The sequence below is a fragment of the Pteronotus mesoamericanus genome, unplaced genomic scaffold, assembly GCF_021234165.1.
Source record: "Pteronotus mesoamericanus isolate MK-2021 breed Mesoamerican mustached bat unplaced genomic scaffold, CSHL_Meso_final contig_20, whole genome shotgun sequence".
NCBI classification, from domain to species: Eukaryota; Metazoa; Chordata; class Mammalia; order Chiroptera; family Mormoopidae; genus Pteronotus; species Pteronotus mesoamericanus.
Genome location: NW_026555085.1, coordinates 29,230,708 through 29,242,424, shown reverse-complemented (window position 1 = coordinate 29,242,424; position 11,717 = coordinate 29,230,708). Strand labels below are relative to the sequence as shown.

Sequence of the window (11,717 nt, the reverse complement as noted above, 5' to 3'; positions counted from 1 at the left end):
ATAATCTCCAGTGTTGCAGGTGGACCAGGTCATCTAGGAGGTGGCAGGCGATGAGCAGCTGTGTAGGGAAAAGCCTGCACATCATTTTCTTGACAGAGCCTGTGGGTGCTACAAGAACATGGTGAGCTTGAGCAGCAGCAGCCCAGGGCTCAGGGGCAGTGGCATGATGCTTAGGCCTTCCAGCAGGCTCAGGTCTGCTCCACCTGGTCCTCACTTCACACCAGCCTTCAGATGGCTATTCGTTCAGGCTTTGGGGAACTTCGCACCAAGTTTGGGTGAGATGAGCTTGTGAATCCTCTCCTCCCTGGTGCACCTCCATGCTTGCTAGCTTGCATGCACTGCAGCAGACATTTGACCCTGGGATACTCTTTGTGTCCATATGAGTCACCAGCACTGTGCCCAAGGGTCCAGGTCCTGCACCAGTTTCTAAAACCTTGACTTGGGGTTTGAGTCCCCATTGACTAGTGCTGTGAAGCGACGGGTGGGACTGTCTGGGAAAATGGAGCAGCAGGGCCATGTGAGACTGAGGAAGCCCATGGAGGCCTGTGGCTTGAGCTGCAAGAAGGAGGATGGCTACTTCAGCAGTTGAGGCCTGTGTGCTATCTGGCACAAGCCCTCTGAGGCCGGCAGCTGCATGCTTCTTGCCCAGGGTGTGGAGGTTCAGTATGAACTTGGGTGGTTGGTTGTTTTCTGCACCAGGTGAGTCAAAGGGGTGGGTTGAAGCAGGCACTTTCTTTGTTTCTTTGTAGAAGAGTTATAGCACAAATGTTCTTGTTCTCATTTCTACCCCATCACGCCACCTCCTGACCCTGCTTCTCGCCCCACCTACCATCACAATGGGCTCTCCAGATTACACAGTGGTGCTTTTTAAAATCACTACTAGGACCATTGAAGCCAAGTGGAGTTTGCATGAGGAGCAGCTGATCCTGCTGTTATGGAAAGTTATAAACCTGACTGTCATGAAAGTGAGGTTGTTTCGTGAAATATTGTTAGACTGGATAATTTGGAACTGACAGAGGACTGTAAAGAAGAAACTAAGTTAAAGTTAATGCCTGTACTTCACACCACAGCTGTTGGACAGCTTAAACAGTCAGCAATGTACCAAAATGAAGGATAGGGACTCCTCTTGTCTTTGTACTGATGTACTTCATGTCAGGCAAATCCTGAATCCTAATACTTCCAAGAATTATTGCCTGTATGCTTCTATTATTATTATTTTTTTGATCTGATCTGTACCTGATGTAAACTGGATGCTGCAAGCAATAAGAGCGTTTACATTTTGAAAATAACAGCTTTCTGTGTGGAGCCTCTCAAGTCACAGATATGGAGAACACAATTTTAGCAGTGATTTCACCTTATAATCACAAATTTTTAGATTCAGAGAGAGTAAAAGACAAATTTGAAAGTGGCACTTGCAGCAAAATGGACTTTATTGATAACAACACTGTAATTAGGGCTCTGGGTTTACTATTGCAGTCTTTGGATCAAGATATTGCAACAGTCTTCAAAAGACTCAATATTGCCAAAGGCAATTCAGCGCTATGTCTGCATGCCCGGGGTTGAAGGAATGGAGAAGCTCCAGTTACGTTTGTAAATGAGGAGCACGGAGACCTAACGCTACAGAGGCACAAATGTAACATGGGGACCTGGTACACTGAGGTTTACAAAGCAACAGGTAAAGATTATCTTAAAATTGCTGGAGGTATCTCCAATGAGGCATCCCAGTTTCTCTCCAAGGAAATTCAGGTCCTTGTCCACATGTGGGTCTCCCGTTCACAACCAAAGCTGATAATGTGGTGGCCTTTTTAAATAACACTATCCCATCATTAGGGAGAAGGAAGGCATCCTTCTTGTTACCTAACCAGACAGTAGGCCAACAGGAACACTCTGTCCTCTTTGCTTGTGAAGAATATGCAGGGAAATATTGAGGAAGAAGCATAAAGACACTGAACTGTTCAGGATCATAACAACCAAAGGTCAGCAGGTACTGAATTATTTCTCCTTAGCCCTTCTCATTCCACTCCAACCCTTCCCATTATTCTAGTGCTACCTCAGCAGTTTTTGCCCCCTATAAATGTTAGAGACTGTGTACACCTTTGAGGTCTTTCTAATGCAGACAAAATTGAAGACATGTTGGACTTTCTGGGGAAGTTTTTCAGAAATATTCAAACTCACAATATTTACATGATATTGAATAACTAGTACCAACTATCAGGAGATGCTTTTATCCAGGTGAAACCTGTAGACAAATCATTTGTGGCTGCACAGAAGTGTCATTAACATCAAAAACAAAGAGGACCCAATAGCCCTGCCCCCAGGAGGGCCTCTGTCCCATCCTGTGGTGTCTCTAAGACAGCCTGCTGAGTGCAGAGTGGCAGCCACAGATAGTAGATCCCCTGCTAAAGGGGGCATGGAGTAGTCTAGAGACACTAGAGAAAAGACTGGAGAAGGAGGCTTTGGGGAGAGAACGGAGAGAGTAGCTGGTGGGATCCCAGTGCTGACTCCTCCCCCATATGCAGCAGCCATCCAGCTCAGGCAGACCACTCCCCCAAGCAGCAGCAGCAGCATGGGAGGACCCAATAACCCCGCCCCTATGAGGGACTCAGCCCCACCCTGTGGTGTCTCTAAGCTGGCCTGCTGAGTGCAGAGTGACTAGGTTAACAGCTGAAGGAGATAGCCATAGACAGTAGATTCCTGGAAGTCTGGAACAGATTGCCTAAGGTCAGACAGGGGCAACATCTGACATCATCAGAGGCAGATCCAGAAAGAAAAAAACAGTGGTCTCCTACCATAGAAATTCACAGCACAAATTCAGAAAATCAAGACAGATCAATTTAAGAAGAAGAAGCAAAGGAGAAGAGCCACACAAATAATAGGAATACAAAGAAACACCCACAAGTAAAAAGGAAAGGAGGAATCCTCAGAAAGAGAACTAAATGAAATAGAGGCAACTAAACTATCAGATACTGAGTTCAAAACAATGGTTCTAAGGTAGCTCAATGAGCTCAGTGAGCTCAGAAAGAATTACCAAAAACTATAGGGAAACTACAAGAAACTTACTGCAAACTATATGAACATGAACAAGGACGTAGAAACTATAAATAAGAGACAAGAAGAAATGAAGAATACAATTTCTGAATTGCAGAACACAGTAGAAGGAATCAAAAGCAGTCTAGATGAAGCAGAGGACTGAATCAGCGAGCTGGAGGATAAGGTAGAAAAAAGCTCCCAAAAAGGGCAAGAAAATGAAAAAAGACTCAAAGAATGAAGAGGCATTGGAGGAAATGCAGGACAACCTGAAATGTAATATCCATATAATAGGGATACCAGAAGGAGAAGAGGATAAGGAAGGGATAGAGAGACTGTTTGAAAAAGTAATGATGGAAAACTTCCCTAATTTGAGGAGAGAAAAAGTCACACAAGTCCAGGAAGCACAGAGGGTCCCTGTGTTGCAGCCTCTCTAGTCTGGGCAAGTTACTTGGGGCTCAGGTAGATGGAATAAGATGTATGGAGCTTTGGGGACGCTGGACACACCTTTATTCAGGAGGGTCACACAGGTCACAAAGCCCATATCTGCACTGAACACAGACCACAAGCCCGTGTGGACAGAGTCACACAGGCCATAAGTCCGTGTCCAAGTTGGTGCCCCGACTCCCCACCTTGTCCAAAGCTCCTACCCCTTAAATACTAGCCCTAAACAAAGCAGGCTACAGGCCAGAAAGTGAAGTAACTATCATGAGCTGCACATATGAGTCTACCCAAGGCTATGGGGCAGTTTATTGCACCTGGGCTCAAGGCCGTGAGACTGGGGCTCAAGGCTGTGGGAACTCTGCTTTATCAGATTCTTTCAAGGTTGTGAGGAACTGCTCTCTCCGGTTACCCATGATCTGAGTGAGAGAGCCATTCCGCCTCCACCTACTCCACAGTCCCATTCAAGAGGAACCCAATGAAGCCCACTCCAAGACACATCATAATTAAAATGGCAAATTTCAAAGACAAACAGAATCCTAAAGGCAGCAAGAGAGAAAGAGGTAGTAACATATAAGGGAGCTCTGGTATGGCTAGCAGCTGATTTCTCAACAGAAACACTGCAAACCAGAAGGGAATGGCAAGAAATATTCCAAGTCATGAAAAGCAAAAGCCTGAAACCAAGACTACTCTACCCAGCAAGGCTCTTAATTAAAATGGAAGGTGAAATAATGGGTTCACCTGACAAAAGAAGGCTAAAATAATACATCTCTATCAAACCAGCATTGCAAGATATGCTAAAGGTAGCATAAAGATATGCTACTTTAAGAAGATGAAGAAAAAGAGGCTATGAATACCCAGTTCCTTTCACAGTCACCAACACTTGAGATTACCAATATTTTCAATACTTATTAATCTGATTGTGACAATGATATGTTATTTTAACTGTTCCTTTACTATTTGTTGAAACTAAACCTGCTTTTGTATATTTCTTGCTTATTTCTATTATTTTTAAAAAGCTTTAAATGACTTTTTGGTATGCTTTATCCATTTATTGATTAAATGCTTTTAGAATTTTTGCCATAAAAAATACAAACTATTAACCCTTTTTTTAGATGTGTTGCAAATACTTTCCTGTTTTATTACTTGTCCTTTAACTTTTTTTATATGTATGTTACTATATAGTCTTAAATGCTTAATATAATCATATTGTCAATATTTTACTTTATAGCTTCTGGGTTTGAATATGTTACTTCAAGATAAGAAAAATATTTTGAATTTTCTCCAAAAACTCCTTAGATTTTATATATTGATTTTTAACTCACTTGAAAATTGTTTGTATAATGTGTGAAGTAGGGCTCTATATTTGTTTTATTTCAAGTAATAGTGGTCCATGCACCTTATTTGTTGAATAAACCTTATTTTCCCCATTGATTTGAAATATCAATTTAATTATATATTACATTGTTAGACAGATATATACATTTGTTTCTAGAATGTTCATTTTATTTCATTGATCTACTTGTTTATTTCTGTGCTGTTGTCATGTTTTAATTGCTGAGACTTTTTAAAGGATTTAAAATTTTTAATATTTTATAATGGATCTTGACGTTTAAAATGAATAAATAAATAAAATCAGTCTGCATTAAACAAAAAAGAAAGAAGGAGCTCCTACTTTTTGAGGCAACATGGATAGAACTAGAGAATAATATGCTAAGTGAAATAAGTCAGTTGGTGAAAGAAAAATACCATAGGATCTCACCTATAAGTGGAATCTATTCAACAAAATAAACTAATGAACAAAATAAATCACAGGCAAGGAAACATGGAGCAGACTGAAAGCGGCCAGAGGAGATGGGGAAGGAGGACAATGGTGCAAAGAAGGAGAAGGGACTGAACAAAGAACATGTATGAATGGCCCATGGACATGGACAACAGTGTGGGTATTGACTATGGGAGAGGAGGTGTGGTGGGATGGGTGGAAGAGGGCAAAGGAGGAAAAATTGAGAGAACTGTAATAGAATAAACATTTAAAAATAAAATAAAAAAAGAAAAACATGATGATGAGATATGTTCACGTTTTTCACTATTGTTCTGAGGAGATGGGAACATAATTTTTGTTTACATTAACCAGTTTATTATTTAATAAAAGATATGGTAAAGAAGACAGATAAACAATTAGATGAAGATGTACATAAGTCCCTCAGTGCAGGAGCTTCTGTTCCTGTTGAATTGGGATATGCCACACTCTCTGGCACATGGATGTGTTTACCAACTCAGAAAGTCTTTGAACCCCATATCATGGAGGTTTTTATGGAAGCTTCATCACATAGGCATGATAGATTATTAATTTTCAATTATATTCCCTCTCCTTTCTTACAGGAATGAGAGGTGGGTCTGAAAGTCTCAATTTACTAATCATGCCTTAGTCTTCTTTTGACCAGCACCTGTCTAGGATCATAACAAGAGTCACTACATTAAAACAAAAGATATTCCAGGAAATCCCAAGGGATATAAGAGTTCAGTGTTTGATGCTTTTATCACTCAAAAATTATGAAGGTCTCTGTAGCTTCTTGTCAGAAACTAGGATCAAATACTAAATGTTAAAAAAATAGATTCTCCTAGCACCCCTATTTAGAAGGAGCTTTAGGAGCTAAGTCAGGAACAGGGACAAAGACCTATATAAATATATTTCTTATTATTTCATACCAGGATAATCTGAGTCCATTCTGGTCCACAGTACACCTCACCTTCACTCCTTCCCCTACCACATGACTCATCCAGTTGAACCAAAAATCCTTGGCTGTTGAGGTTTTCCTAAATGAAGCCACAAGATTTGGTGCCAAAAGGCAGTGCCAGGATGTCTGTATAAGTTTTCAATTGCTGCCTAACAAATTACCGTCAACTTAGTGCTGAAAGAGCACACATTTATTAGTTAGTTTATAGTTCTGTAGGTCATAAGTCAGGCAGGATTGACTGTGTTCTCTGTGAAGGATCTCATAATCAAAGTGCCTTAATCAAAGTGTCAGCCAGGCTGGGCTCTTATCTAGAGGTTCTGGACAAGAGTACTTCCAGGCTCATTCAATTTGTTGGTAGATTCAGTTCTGTGTGGTCGTAAGGCTAAGGTCATCATTGTATTGCTGGCTGTCAGCTGAGAATCACTCTCAGTTCCCAGAGACTACTCTCTAGTCCTTTCATGTGACCTCCCCTGTATCCAAGCCAGAAATGGCATATGGACAGCCACACGTGTCCCTCTATTAGCTCCAGCATCACATCATTGCATCCAAAGTCAGGAGAGGTGGAATTTGAATTGAGCTTTTTTTTCCAAAATGTCACAGCCACAGAGGCTGCCAAGCTCTCTTGGGTGGCCCCCAGAGCCTACCCACTACATTCCCCTGCAAAACGGTATAATTTACCATCTCAAGTGGTCTCTGGTCCACCCAGATGAGGGAAATCACTTTTTTTTTTTTTAATTTAAGCCATCAAATTCAATATTAACAAGAGCAATGCCATACTTGATTCTAAAATTACTGGCCGCACAAAGAACAGTTTACTTCTCATAACAAGAGAAAGTTAGGTTTGTGCCTTACTCTTAAGATAAAAACAATAAAATGTTTAAAATTTTTCAATAAACCACTTATACATGTGTCTCCTTTTCCCTTGTACTAGGGAACAAGAGACTAAAAGCCAATTTTAGCCAGGGCTTAGGGCCCTCCACACATCTCGGTGCCCTTTGTCTCCAGTATAGCCCTGTAACTTTCAACCTGACCTGAGGTCATCTTCTACCCTCTAGCCAAAGAAAGCCAAAAGGCGGGCCTAGTGACTTCAGGCTGAAACCGGTATGCTCCTGAATGCTCCCCTGCCCTCTTTCGGAAAGATAAACGCTGACTCTGCCCTGAAACTACCGGACTGTAAAGTTTGCTCCCCCAGCTGCTGCAGGTGACTGGAACTTGAGGAATCCTTCTGCACTGGAGACTGTGTGTCCCACATTCCAGCCCCCACCTCTTGCACTCTGCCAAGCGACAGCCTATGGCTGCAGAACTTTTTATTATCTTGCCAACACAGAAGCTGGGCTTCTGGGCCATGAAGAAAACAAGTCAACTAAGAAAGTGTGGAAGTGCCAGTTCTGCTCTTCATTTTGGGAAGCACGGTGCTCTGGGTCCTGACAGAAGCAGCCAGTACAATCCAACCAGAAGATGACTTTTCACTGCAGATGTGGAAGATGGCATGGTGACCCCAGGTGCCACTGAGGATCCCTATGAGTCTGCTACCTTGACAACTCTGGGGCCAACAAATACAGAGAGTATACCAGACATTCACACAGAGAATCTGCCAATTCCAGAAAGCACAGTCCATACCCAAGGAGGAAGCCAGAGCACCACCATCACAAATGTAACCAGTCATCCCATGGAGAAAGTGAGTGAGGAGACACAAACAAGGGCTGAGAAAGATGGTGTGGTGACAGTGACCTTAATTAGGTTCTTATTAGCTTTTGCATTCATTGATGGGACCATCACTGTTGTGCAAAAAATGTTGGGAAAGTACTTACAGTAAAGAGAATTGTGTTATTCTCACAATATGTTTTAAAAAGAGTTGCCAAGTTCCCTTGTCCCTGAGCGTGTGGGAGAAGATGACCCATGGAAATGCTTGGCCACCCCACTTAAAATCCACTGTCATCACTCCATGAATCATTCCATTTTCCCAAAGTAACTGAAGGAAACATAATTCACACTTGTTTCTCTAATATTTGTCTTTTGAAAAGTGTTTCAAATATACATTTTTAAAGATGGTTTAAAAGACAAAGGATGTAGAAAATGGAAACTGTGTAGACTGATTTTTAACTAAGATAGACTAATTAGAAACTGTAATCATGTCTTTGTCCTAACCATTCTCTTACTATTAAAATACAAAGGAATCTTGAAATATTTATATCTATGGAGTCCTTGGGTCTAGTGCTATGTGGGTAAGTTGAATAAGCATTCTGTAGTTCCCAATCTTTTAGGTAGTCACATTCTAGTCTAGTTTGGTCTACCTATAAGGCCTGATTTGGTATGAATAATCAAGTAAAAAATCTAATTTTGAATAATATATAATGAGCAACTGATTTTCACTGGTCTAGATAAATCATTAGAAGGTATCCATTTTAGATTACAAACAGGAAGTCTTTACTTTGAAGAAGGCACTTTGTTTCTCACAACAAGGCCACTGGGTAATCACTATGTAATGGGGCACAGCCAGGGCCCCCCAAAGGGTATTTGTGATGAGGTCCAGAGATCTGGGTGTCCAAGAAAAATATATCCTCCCCACCCCAGGGAGGGCAGCCATAGGGGATGGGAACCTTGAGCAGGGCCACTGAGAGTCATTTAGCATGTCAATAACAGGATAGTTTCTTTCGTCATATGCAAAAAGGGTTATTTTGCATATCACGAAATCTAATCAGGAAGGTTTAAAAAGACAACACAAACTGTAACAGAGGGAGAGGAGAGACAGAGGCCTGCGGGAGAGACGAAGGGACACAGAGTGTGGGGAACAATGTGAAGACCACACGGGAAGAAAGAGGAAAAAAAGGACTCTTGCTAGTGGGCCATGAGAAGGTGCCACATGGTTATGGATTAAGAGCTGGAGATCACGGTGACGCAGTGCATGGTGCTGAGAACAGTGAGAGGCCTGCAGAGCCCCGGACTTCTGTTCTTTTCCTACTGAAGGACGGTACCCCTGACTGGCCTGACTGGCCTAACTGGGCAAACTGGGGGAAGGCAGGACTGTGTGTGTGCTGGTGATTGTTTTAAAGGGATTTTGAGATTTAAGGGCAACATTTAGTCATTAATCAAACCTGTATAACTTTTGAATAAATAGTTCCTTTCCTTTTCACCAAACTACCATTCAGAGCCGTAACTCCAAGGGCGGTAGGCAAAGAACCTACAACCGAGGGACCCCGAGGAAGGGGGTGTTTTTGTTTTGGTAATAGCATCTGGGCACCCCCACCATGGGTCCATTTGTTCCATAACATCTAGATTTGCTTTGCTACTTTCTTCAGAAATGACTTGATGACTCTAAGGTTTGCTCCTACTTGCCCACTCTGCTTCCCTCAGGTGACAGAGAGAAAGAGCTAAGGAGGCAGTGTTCTTTTTCTGTTATGATACAGTCCCACAAATTGGTTGCTTTTCTCTGGAATATGGAGATTTTAGCCTGATATGTCAAGGAAGCTTCTTGATATCCAATAATGTCAGAGGCTCAAGGGTTCCAAAAACCAAAAACCACAGTGTCTCCAAATGGAAAGAAAGCCAGCGTAAGCCTTGGCACAGGAGAGGACTTGGCAGTTTTTCTAACATTGTCTTTCTGCTTCAGAGGGAAGATATGAGGAGCAAAAACAACCCTACGAACCAATTTTAAAGAAGCATCTGGATTCAGACTTGATTTAAAAACAAAAGCAATTCCCAGTTTTCATGATATAGACCATGTCTTTCTGTGGGATCATAATTGAAAAGACCAAAATAAGGGAACCCAAGTTGCCATTCTAAATTTGTATCATCCAGCTTAGTTCATTTCTTTCCATAGATCAATCCAAGTTTTTTCCCAAACAAAATTTTTTATATTGAGCGGATGCTCTGTTATGATTGTAGTTGTGGAATTCTTATTTCTTTTAAAGTTGTTTGAGTTCATATGACAGGAAAAAGTAAACTATGAGTGGGAAAGCAGGTTGTTCTTTACATTTTTTGAAGTCGTGTGCGCGTGGTATTTGAAACATTTTGATCTTATGATGCTCAAACCCAGCTGATCCAACAGCACAGGTTTCATATTTGAACATCAACTGACTGAGAAAAGGAATTATAGAAGCGATTTACTTTATGAGCTGAAGTACCATTTCATTTTTATCAGATTCTGGATAAGAAGTTAAAAATAGTGTCCTTTTATTTCTTTTTTCCCATCAGTTGTTTTTTTTTTTTCCTCTGTGAAAAATAAAAATTTCAGGTGAACATATATTATGACATTGATGACCATAAAACTTAAAAATTTAATACGCATGACCCATGGACATGAACAATGGTGTAGAGATTGCCTGAGGGAGTGGGAGGTGCTAGGTGGAAGAGGGGAGACAGGGGAAATGTAGGACAACTATAATGGCATAATCAATAAATTATAATTAAAAATATAGAATGAATAGAGAAAAGTATTAGCAGTATTCATTTCTTCAGTCATCTATTTGAAAGCCATTTAGTAGGAAAACTATTTGGTAGGCTCTATGATAACTTCTAGAGAAGCACTAGAGAGCAAGACAAAAACAAACCAAGCCTTCAGGAAACTCAGGGGCATTCAATTTGGGGAGACATATTAAAATAATAATACAATACAGTATTTAATAACTAAAATAAGTGTTATGCAAGAAACAAAAAGGCAGATGAGATGGAGAGTAATGGGAATGGACAGACATATTATAGGAAAGATGATCAGGAATGGCTCTGGGGGCAGGTGACATGAAAGCTGACACATGGACAATGAGAGAAAGTTGGTCCTGAAAAGAAAAGAGAAAACTTCAGGAAGAGGAGAAATCCAGAACTTGTATGACTACCCTCAAAGAGCTAAGTCTGTGGCATCCTTGAAGAACTGAAAGAAGAGTTAAATGACTTAAACTAAGTATATGATGAGTGTGCAGAGACAGGGAACAGTTAGACATACAGAACCTCAAAGACAGTGAAAATGTTCAACTTTATTTCTGGAAAAAAATAGGAGTCACTGAATGGTTGTAAGTGGAGAAATAAAATTAGAATGAGAAGAGATTAGGAGAGTTTGGACTTTAAAGAGGAGATTCTTGTCAGAATTCATGTAAGAGATAATGGTTCCCTGAGCTGAGGGCTTGCACTGGAAGTGTAGAAAAATATGCAATTTGATATAAGCTTTGTAGACAGGATAACCTTGGTGTGGAGAGTGAGGAAATGGGAAAAGTTGAGACTGACTCTGAGATTTTTGAATTGATTAATACTGTGAAAAACTTAAAAACATTTGAAAAAAACCAACATTTGAACATGAAAACTAGGTCTTAACTAATGACTTAAATCCTTTGTTCATACATAGAGCAGAAATTTAAAAATATATGTATTGTAATATTGTATCACATTATTTCAAACTATTCCCTGCTTAAAAGAACTGTTAAAATTCCTAAAAGATATTTAGTTTATTTCTCATTATGTTAAATATGTTTTATGATCATAAATTATTAATGAATGATGCCAGTGAGAGAAGAACATTTC

General features: G+C 40.6%; 2 pseudogenes; both read left to right on the top strand.

Annotated features, from left to right (window-relative positions):
• The first annotated feature begins 836 nt into the window (after positions 1 to 836).
• LOC129066851 (epithelial splicing regulatory protein 1-like) lies at positions 837 to 5,582 on the top strand (annotated as a pseudogene).
• Positions 5,583 to 5,622: 40 nt separating this feature from the next.
• On the top strand, positions 5,623 to 8,022 carry LOC129066850 (podoplanin-like; annotated as a pseudogene).
• The last annotated feature ends 3,695 nt before the right edge of the window (positions 8,023 to 11,717 follow it).